We start from the raw sequence: 11660 nt of genomic DNA, 5'->3' as shown, positions 1-11660 counted from the left end.
TATAGACATAATTGACCACAACACTTTGAATTTAATTCTTGGACTTGAAATGTTTGATAAACACCATTCTGTAAGAATTTTATGACTTCAACAGGTGGTGGAAGACCAAAACTATCAAAATAATATTTGTCTTGACTATTAAAAATACAAACCCAATGAGAACCGTTCCCATTATTATCTTCTAAGTTCATAATAATATTCTTTCTATGTTTAGGCATGTTTGTTAATTCATCTCTCATACAAAACCACATTATGAATTTTTAATTTCTTACAATATTTGTTTGACAAGTTGTAAATTTGATGTTGTATTCTTTCCAAATTCTTTAAACCACTCATCAATGCTCATTTATTTATTAGAAATATATAATCCATTACCTCTTTTAGTTAATTTTACACCTGCTTGTGCGATAGATGAAAGCATATCTCCAACTAACAATCTCGCTTTATCAGGCAGACCTTCAAGTTTTTCAGCAAAATCTACAATTACACCACTTCCACTAATTACTTTCTCCAACTCCTTGTTATAGTGGGGCGGCTTAGCCCAAATATTCAAAAGAATTGTGCATTTTGTGTTACAAGCACCAAATTTGGCACAAATGTACATTAATATGTTGCGAACATTTTCAGATATTGGGCCACTTGAAATTCTCTCTTTATGTCCGCCATATTGGATTTCAAAATGGCCGCCACTTGAAATCTACATTTGCTATTATCTCTGGACGTAATGCAGCTATTGACTTGATTCTGGTGTCTAAATGTATGTTTTTGGGGGCAAGGAATCCAATGGTAGTGGCCATGATCCAGCACTCACACAGTGATCCGGCACTCACACATGATCCCACACAGTGGCCATGATCCGGCATTCAATGGACGTCGTGAAGAATGCTGTGGAACACCTGAATTCTGGACACACACCAGTGGTCACCGTTGATCAGCCACTGTTTGCTTTGGCCAAGCAGATACAGTGGAAGTGGCCAGAGAGCTATGGTGAAGACCAGATAGTGGTGATGTTTGGTGGCCTCCACATAGAGATGGTGGCACTGAGGACACTGGGGGACTGGCTGAAAGGGAGTGGTTGGGTGCAAGCACTTGTGCAAGCCGAGATTGCGACAGCAGGGACAGCAGACTCATTCCTGCGAGCATCCCATGTCTTGCGCACAAGAAGAGCACATCAAGTGACTGCAGCAGCATGTACATCCTGCAACACCGTGCCTACAACCACTACTGTCTGGGAGAAACCAGGGATGCAGAGGACCTTCTGGAGTTTGGAGACTGGTGTTGCCAGAGAGGAGAAGACATCCCCCAGTTTCACTACTGGGCAACTGTGCTGGAACTAGAACTGTTGGTTCTAGTGTAAGTGCATTCTCTCAGGCAGGGATCGTTAATGATGTACCTCGATGCTCTGACAGAGCTGGTCCCCTGGTTCCATGCACTGGATCACACCCACTATGCTAGGTGCATACCAGTGCACCTGAAGGACATGGCCAAACTCACCAAACACCCAGATGTAGCCAGGAAATTCAGGGAAAGCCACTTCACTGTTCAGAAAACACAGAGGGTGTTCTCTTCAATCCCGATTGACCAGGCACATGAGCAGAATAATGCCTGCATCAAAGGAGACGGTGGAGCAGTTGGGCTCACTGACAACCCTAGTGCCCTACGTCGCTGGATGGTTGCGGGACCAGAAGTTGCCAGGGTGATCGAAGAATTCCAGGATGGGAACAAACACTGGAGACGGCAAACAGCAGACACACGTCATCATAATCAGACGCCAAGTGTACAGGCCTCATGTGTGAAAGATGTTCGCTCTCTCGTCGGTGTCATAGAGGAGATGGGCAACCCATTCGAGGAGGAGAGTCAGGATGTAGTCAAACTGGACACAAAGGAGATCGCAGATCCTGCTGCTGTGGAGACCGTGATGAATGCCAAGAGGATTGGCCAAGAACAGTTCGAGGCTTTCACCAGAGAGTGTCCGTTGGACAGAACAAAGGCAGTGGATGCACCCATTCCTCGTAACAAGCTGAAGGTGTTCAGCACTTCCACTCCAAGAAGCCAGAGCATAGGTCAGCAACAGCTCGCCTCCATCAAGAATGACTGTGAACTCTTCGCACGCCTGTACATTGGCTGCCAGACAAGGGATGGAAACCTTGAGGAGTTCTTTTGTCACGAGAATCAGGCATGTCCTCCTGCATTGTATGATGGTGGAAGCCTCTGCACTGGTACCAAGAGTGATCTCCTCACATGCTTGGAAGAAATCTCCGACGCAAAGACAGAGACTCCGATCACGACCTGTATTGTGCTTGATGGAGCAGCCATCGTCCAGATGCTTTGAAGAGTATGCACAACAGATCTTCATCCCATATATGTCCACGAAGCTGCAAACAGTGTCACGCCTGGATCTGGTCTGGGATACTTACCTTGGTGATTCACTGAAAGGTAGTACACATGCAAAGCGGGGACAAGGTGTGCGGAGACGTGTGGTGGCTGCCGCAGCCATACCAGGAAACTGGCAGAACTTCCTACAAGTGGACAGCAACAAGACCGAGCTGTTCAGGTTCCTCTCAGCAGCTCTCATGGAATGGTTTGACCAGGAGGACAAGCAACTCGTCATTACTGATGGAGAGGCAGTGCTCAGCAAGCCACTACTGCCAGATCTGACCTCACGCGCCCCATGTAACCATGAAGAAGCTGACAGTCGGATGTTGCTGCATGCATCTCACGCAGTCCAGCATGGACACCATGCAATACTCATCCGGACTGTAGACACCGATGTTGTGGTGCTGGCAGTGTCCCTGGCACAGGAGTTGCAACCAGAAGACAAACTGTGGCTGGCATTCGGAACAGGCCAGAGTTTCCGATACCTCGCAGCACACGAAATAGCAGCTGGATTGGGACGAGAGAAGGGTCGGGCACTGCCAATGTTCCACGCTCTAACTGGATGCGACACTGTGTCTAGTTTTCATAGACATGGCAAGAAGACTGCGTGTGCAGTCTGGACGGTACTGCCAGAACTCACTGAGGCGCTGCTGCTGCTGCTGTCCTCTGCACCTCGTGACATACCAGACGATGCAATGCGCATGATCGAGAGGTTCGTGATCCTGTTGTATGATCGAACCAGCAAATGCACAGACATTGACAAGGCCAGGAGGAAACTCTTCGCAAGGAAGAACAATGTGCAGCTCATCCCTCCAACGAAGGCAGCTCTGGAAGAACATGTCAAGAGGGCAGTGTATCAAGGTGGACATGTGTGGGGTCAGATACTGCTGCCAGCACTAGAGCTCCCTCCACCAACCAACTGGGGTTGGTCAAGGACTGGAGAAGGACAGTACACACCTTACTGGACCAGGCTAACTGAGGCAGCTCACAGCTGCATTGAGCTGGTTTCTTGCAAGTGCAAGAAAGGGTGTGTGAGGCGCTGCAAGTGCAAAAACGCTGCCCTTCAGTGCACAGCCCTCTGTGTGTGAAGGGGACTGCACATGACAATGAGTCAACAACATACATCTACTTGTGGCAATGCTGAACTTGTTTACATGAGACTGTTTATGTTCACGTATCTTCAGTACCGGTATATACCTAGCCTCAGATACCAGTACACCTAGCCTCAAATACGAGACCATGGAGCATGTCAGTATTATACCTAAGACATTTACAGAACTAAGACATTCTTTTCAAAGTATTGTGTTGAATCCAATATTTGCCTAGATAATTTCCAAATAAAATTATATAACAGACTGTGATAGATAATATTAAGTTGAAAATGGTACCATTGGATTCCTTGCCCCCAAAAACATACAATTAGATACCAGAATCAAGTCAATAGCTGCATTACGTCCAGAGATAATAGCAAATGTAGATTTCAAGTGGCGGCCATTTTGAAATCCAATATGGTGGACATAGAGAGAATTTCAAGTGGCCCAATATCTGAAAATGTTCGCAACATATTAATGTACATTTGTGCCAAATTTGGTGCTTGTATCACAAAATGCACAACAGGTTTGCTATGCTGCTACACTATTATGTCTTTCCAATTCTTTTTGAGCCCAGAGTTGAGCCTTCCTTTCGTTGGCAGTTTTCACCGCTGTTGAAACCTGTCAATGCTCCAACCGCACCGAAACCAGCAAATAAAGGAATTAGAAATGGGAGAAATCCTCCACTCGTCTCTCTTATTGAATATTTTTTCAACATTGGTTTTGTCATTTTAATTTTAAGTGAGCCAGTATCTTTCAATATTTTAACCTGTTCTCTTGTGAGCAAAACATCAATTCTTACTGCTCCTTTTCTCTGAATTGTATTAACGTTAACCGTACAAGGCTTTTGATTTTGAACACAAGATGATAGTTTATGAAGATTGATTTGATTAACATATACCCCAGTTGGTACTTTGCCACTCATTTATTTAACAAAAAATTATGTGAGACGAATCATAACACGATTATCTGTATTAATCTGTAATTCTGTTTCTTCCAAAAGCAAACAATATGTATCAACTTCTTCACTCTCTCGTCTTTCAAAGTATAGGGAAGTATCCACTCGATTCGACTTTATAGTTTCCTTTTGAGCACTCAGGTCAAACGCATAGATTGTATACAAACTATTAAATGCTGTCATATCCAAAATAGGTTCTTTATTTCCATTACTTTCACACACCTTTTGGTAAGACTTGTATGCTTCAGCAAAATCATTTTTTCCCAATTAATTTCCAATCCATCACGTGGATAAAATGTTCCAGCAAGAGAAACACGAAGTTGTTTCACCTTAGCATGATCACTCAATGCATTATTCTTATCAGTAGCAGTATCGCCATCTGGTTTTTTTATAAAAATGATCCACAGATTTCGTGGCTTTCCTTCCAGAACACCCAAATTCCACGTGTAAGTGGTTTGGTTTAGTTTAACGTGTTCACATCTTCTTTTGAAGTATGATCCACTGAGTGGTTTCTTTGAGTTAAGTCTTCTGTTCAACATCTCTCGTGTTTTAAGATTTGGAGTATATTCACGAATATACCAACTCATTTCATCAATTACAAATTTATTCTGATCACCAAAATTACTAGCAACTCCAAAAAGTAATCTATTTTCATTATCATTCCTTTGTAGTTGAAATCTAATTTTAAGACCATACAGAACTTCATCATGATCACAAAATCCAAATATACCTTTAAGAGGAACTGCCACAGTAAAACTATTTACTGCTTTTGTATCATCAGTATACGTTCCTTTCCTTTGAGTATATCCAGGGTCTGTGGTTGTTCACGTTGACATATCAGGAATAAAACCTTTGACAGCCCCCTTTCCCATTCTATCACTGAATGTATATAGTGTAAATTTCAATCATTTCAGATACAGCAGATACATAATCAACCGCTTCAACTTCTTGTGTTCCAATGTACAAACGAACACTATCAAACATTTTCCAGAAGTAATCATTTACGAGTGTAGCGTTTGTGTTATTCCCAGCCTTAGTGAATATAAATTTTTTACAACAAGAAACTTTCGGATAGATTCAAATAGGTTTGTTGATTATTTATTTCAAAACTTTGTGTACCATTTGCATTCTAGTCTGTTCCAGTTATTGCATTTACCGTGAAGTAATCTTCTTTTTTAGTGGAGTTTGAGATGATAATAGTATCATCCAAATCATAGATACTATCCATTGCTTCCATACTTGTATTTATTTAGGAAAAAAGATGTTAAAACTTTTGAAACGCTGACCCAAGTAATTGAATCATTTTCTGTCGTTCTTGGGGAGACAACTGAGTTTTGCATTTCTTAATTTATTTTATTGCTTGTAATTTATGAGATTCCTTTTGGGCATCTTTTATACTCTTTAGAGCACCAGCTACATTTCCCACAGCAGCAGCAGTTGAACCAATTAAGTCTTTATGTTTAAGAATAGTTGAACCAATACCCATTTTAGTATCAATTATCCCATCTCCTCGAAATTGATGTCCAACACCCCTTTGTCTCTTAGGTTTATAGTATCCTCTAACAAGATTCATACCTTCACCCTTGTAGTATGGGGAAAGGAACATCCCATCCCCTGTAATTATTTTATATTTTCTCAACTCGTGTTTCCTCACAATAAACTATCGTATTTATTTATTGGAAAGCTTCACGTAGGTGAATTCTGATGGATATAACTTCTCCATTAAAAGAAATCATACGATTATCTTGGTCGGTTATCCTAAAATTTACTCTGTGTATGTTTTTTTTTCCTGACACAGGGAGATAAACCAATTTTTTGGGTTTCCTATTGAATTTATAACCAATTGGGGTTGAGTATGCCCTGAATGAAAATATTGTATTTGTTTTTATTCCATCATTATAAGCACCATCAATCAAATCACAGTGAATTAATACCGAATTTATTCCTGAGGATATTTGAATGACATTATCACTGTAAAACGTCCCATTAGTTTCAATCTTTTTTTGAGGAGAAACCCAATAACTCTCTAAATGAATTATCTATTGTGAAATCAACCTTGTAGTTATTTTAAAGTTTAATCATTGATTTTGAAGTCTGTTTTTGAATGTCTATAACAATTTTTTTGGTTCATCACCCTGTTCTTTCATAAGACGAGCAATTTCGGAAGATATTTGAGAAATCTCATATGCTCCGGGTGAGACTGTTATCATTTTGTATCCACTTCCCGGATTATAACTAAACTTGTCATTTTTATCAGTTCTATTAAATAAGGTATTATAAGTTTCCATGGACAATAAAGATGCCTCATATTCTTTTGTTGGGTCAAGTTGTAGTGGGTATGGGAATGAAGATGTGTGGTCGCTTGTTGTGAAATTAAAACTCAGGATTGTGCTTCTCATCTTATTTAATGAGATAAAATGTCTTTATATTGAGATTTATTAATTATTTTCATGTTCATCAACTGGTCTAAAATGGCTGATGCTTCATTAAAACAATTATTATTTCCAGCCTTCTTACTACCTAACAACAATAACAATCTATTAACTAATTGTGATGGGTCATTTGGAAGAAAACTAACACCTGAACCAAGGATACTTGAAGCCTGAATAATGCGTTTCTCCTTCTCATTTTTCCTACTTTTACCAGAAATACTAACCCTATAATTAAGAGTGTTTAGCAGATCAATATATACTCTATCATCATTATTTTTGATATCCAATGGTTTATCAATATACTTTGATTCATCCCTCACAGTTGAACCTTGTCTTCCATCTTTTGTGAGAAGAAACATTAATCTCGGAGTTAGTTTAGTAGGGGTTTGAGCAGAACCCAAGAACTTTAAATCATTAAATATCAATACCTTTTCTTGAACGAGATGAAATATTGCTGGTTGTTCTGTTGGAATGAGTCCTGCTTTGGTTTTTGAATCCGCTGAATATTCATTGTTTCGAAGAGCATTCACAATATAATCAGGGGGTCGATTAATCTCTTCCAGTTGTTGAAATAAACCTTCATCATCATATTCTAATTCTCCTAAATGCTCTAATTCTTCCTCCATCATTTGATCAAAATCTTTTAACATTTGAAGTTTTTTAGTATATTCTACTGTGGGAATTGTGGAAACATCTTTAATTTTTTTCTTGGGAAGTTTTTTAAAGTGGTTTAAAAAATTTCTCTTGTTTTCTTTCAAATGCTTCTTCACCCGTTAGTTTTTGTCTGCGTTTCTTCTTTATGTCTTCCTGTTGTTTTACAACTTTTGAAACCAACTCTTGATGTTCCTTAAATCTTCTTGCTCTTTCTTTCGCATCCATTTATTTATTGGAAAATATCATTTAATATCTCATCTTGTTTCACAACAATATATTTATATTTTTCAGTCGTGTGCTTCATGTAATCCCCAAATTCCTTTTTACTACATAATGTAGAACAATTATCTCTCCAAAAATTGTTTATATCTATTGAATTTAACTTGAATAAAATAAAAGTATTAGCATTGTTTCTGATGGAACGACGAGGAAGTTGAAAGTATGATTGACTAAGATAAATACAATTACGAGAAGAATGTCTCCCTCTTGTGAAGTAGCTGTCCATTACCGTTTGGTTTCTCTCATTAACACAATCAAAGATAATGAGGTTCTTTTTTGATATATCCAAATGTTGGGGAGACGGTATATCATCCATATTATCACTAAGAATACAAGTTATCGGTTTTGATTTCTTTTTACATCTCTGTATATCACAAAATAGTTGAATTATATCTTCAATGTTATAATCATTTAGGTTTTTTTGAAGTTTAAATAAACCGATTATATCTTCTTTTTGAAACCAGCATTAAAACATTTGTGAGAGTAGTTGATACTCTGGTTGGAAACTCGACTTTATGAAAATTATTAAATTATCATAATCTAAAAAGTTGGGAGTCAGGAGCATCTGCAAAAGTAAGCAGGTTTTTCTACATCCGCTTGAACCAACTATGAGACATCTTAATGAATTTGGGAGATTTTTATGGTTGTTAAATTTTATCTTATTTTCCCAAATGGGTAAAAAATCATCCATTTATATATTTGGAAAACCGGTTATTTAATTTATTATTGGCTTTTTTAGAAACTATATTTTATCCTAAGTTCAGGTTTAATTTCAAGATAATTCATTATTTCATTTATGCAATATCTTGTGTTGATATTTCCCTGAAAATCACATCCATGAATAATATACAACAACAATCCTTTGAACATTTCTCTAATACGTTCAGTTTCTTCCCTTGTAAGGAAAGGTGTGTTACCACCCTCATACTTTACATTCATTTCTCCAATCAATTTTGTAAAGCAATTCATTTTTGGTGTAAATCTAAAAGAATTATTTTCCTTTTTATATTTTTGATTATCATTAATTAGAAGATAATCACAGAATATACATTGTTTATAGGCTTTTGACTGTGTTTAATCCCCGTCTTTCACACACAGGACAATTCTCAAATTTGTCATATGGAGAATCAGGGAAGTCAAGCATATTTATAAAGTAAAACTTTACTCAAACTAAAATTCATCTATACTTTCAGTTGCATATTGACTCATATTTAATAAAATTACCATCGATATCTATATACTTTTTTTCATTACCAGATTCAACTACAACATTTTTTTTTTTTTTAAAGGTAATTTTAAAAGGATCCTTAACTACTATTGAACGAAATGTCATTTCACCTGATATATTAACATTCTTTATTTCATCAGGATTTACATCTTTAGGGTTGTTGAAAATAATACAAATTTCTCCTTGCATATTACAGATGGTCTTATCTTTTCTTTCTCAAGCTTCATCCATTAGGTTTTTATTTTTTGATACTTTTTCTTGTTTCATTGCTTTTTGTAGTTTTGAATATATTACCAGAAGGAGAGGAGAAACTTTTGTGAGGGATACTTTAATTGATGTTCTTCCAGGTATACTAAAAGCCCTTCCACTGAAGGAAATTGAAGAACTCATCTTATCCACCATAATTGTTTTTATCCAATAGTTGTTATATTTATCTTTGTTCAATTTTACATCCTTGACATATTTCTCAGTATATTTTACAAATGAAGAGATTGATTGAAACTTGTCTTTTGTGTCTTGAAACATTGTATTTATAAAGTGAAAAAAGTTGCAGGATAAAATGGTTTTAAGCACACATTCACCTATATTAAACGAAATTTTCATCAAGAAAATTTTAGTTTCAGCAAAGTTTTATTATATAAATATGGTGAATACAATGTACTGCGATGTTTGTAATCATGAATATAAATATTATAAAAAAAAAACACCTTCAAACCAACAAACATACATTTAATCTATTTTATCAAATATCTCTTCTTGAGTTAGAAAGAAAACATTGTGATATCTGCTCAAAGGATGTTTTGAAGAGTAGTTATAATTGACATCTTCAATCACAAAAACACAAGAAAAATGAGTTTAAAGTAAAGGGAGACTATTATATTGAAAACACTGATGGGGCATTTAAAAATAAGGATTTTTCAATTTGGAGAACCCGGTCCATCATCAATAGCTGAATCAATTGAAATAGTGAAACCTGATGTTGAAAAAGTTATTAAAAAGACATTAAAAGAAATGAAAACTTTAAAGTTTCATATGGGAGTGAAAATGAATATGAAAAGACAAGACGAAGAACAAACTCCTTTTATGAGAACAGATCTTCATTTTATAATATCATTTCAAGATTTTTTGAATAGTGGGGTTTATGAAGAACTATCAAGACAAGAGGAGGATGTTGATAATACTGTTACGTTTGAGGGGGGGGGGTATGCATTCAAAGGGTAATTAGGATGTTTAATTAGGTATGCCATGCTGTTCGAGTTTACCAGGATCTCGATGTAATAAGGAGCAATTCAGTGGTGATAAGTTGTCTCGTAAATGTTCATTTCTTCAGGGGGGAAATGATAAATGTCACGTAATTAGATAGGGACACGGGATGGGGTAAGTGTGTCTGCGTAAACCCCTTTTGGTATTCTCTGAAGACTGGCCATGACATCACAGGACAGTGCAGCAGATGGCTCCGCCCCGTGATCACGATTGGCGGAAGGCGATGGCGGTGGGCCAATAAACGGCTCGATTGGGAGTGACGAGGACGAAGGATAAAAAGGTTCTGTTCGGGGTCGAAAAGGAAGAGGAAGAAGATTACAACCAAAAGATTGTGGTTTTTTTGGTGTGGAAGCTGTGGCGGCAGAGAGCGTCCTGGTTGTTGTGCTGAATCGATCGTGTTCTTGATCGTGTCTTGGAGCCTTGCCGAGCCTCACCTTGGTTGGCTCTGGGGTTCTGCTGACTCGGAGTGCGGGGTCGGGCGGCGGGCGGACCTGCCTCCCTCTCCTGCTCGCGGCTTGGCGCCAGAACTGGTTCCCTGGCGGCTGTGAGCGGACTTGGGCCAAGACCAGGAGGTCGACAGCACCACGGTTTCTCCTGCCCCCCCCGACGAGAGCAAGGCCAGCTCGTCCGACGCCGATCCAGGGACAGTTGCGTCCACACCACGGTCCAGCCTGACCACCAGAAATAGTTACGTTTTGTGTGTGTGTGTGTGTGTGCTTGGCACCTTAGAGGGATTGATAACTGTATATTCATTGGAATTGTCTGTGTTTTTCCCCACGCCCGATCCCACACCATCCCGTCGAATCGCCCCGGATCCCTCTTCTTGCCGAGTCTTGTTATTTCTGGTAATAATAAAAACAAATAAACATCATCAACTCAGTGAAAAGTGACTCGTGCCACCTTCCTCGTCCCGTTTGCGGTAGAGCGATTGGAACCGCCATGTTTGGGTTATAAATAAATAAACCGCCTCCATCGTTTCGGCTCATTCTACGTTGGCGGGACTGTTCAAGTCCCGTGGACGTCACAATGCAGTGGTAGGAAGTGGATTTAATATTAAAAAAAATCTTTTTAGATATACACATTCTAAAATCAAACCCACTTAAAGCCTCTTCTTATATTGAATTCCCAAAAGAAATAAAACTAAAGAAGGCAGTTGTTAATATTAAGAACAATGATAATAAATGTTTTCTCTGGTCTGTTCTTGCTCACATACATCCATGAAATTGTAATTCAGAAAGAGTAAAACAATATATGAAATATGAGAATACCTTGGACATGAAAGATTTGAAATTCCCAATGCCACTAACAGATATTCCTAAATTTGAGAAAAAGAATAATCTTTCTATTAATGTATATGGATTAATGGATACAAACAAAGT

General features: G+C 38.2%; 1 protein-coding gene across 1 annotated transcript in view; it reads left to right on the top strand.

The window, feature by feature from the left end:
* Positions 1–11660, top strand: part of RAD52 (RAD52 DNA repair protein) — a 37595-nt gene that overhangs the window by 15889 nt on the left and 10046 nt on the right. The window lies entirely within an intron of this gene.

Source organism: Eptatretus burgeri, chromosome 9, assembly GCF_056783735.1.
Source record: "Eptatretus burgeri isolate ZD-2024b chromosome 9, Ebu_testis_v1, whole genome shotgun sequence".
NCBI classification, from domain to species: Eukaryota; Metazoa; Chordata; class Myxini; order Myxiniformes; family Myxinidae; genus Eptatretus; species Eptatretus burgeri.
This window is presented reverse-complemented; position numbering and strand designations above follow the sequence as displayed.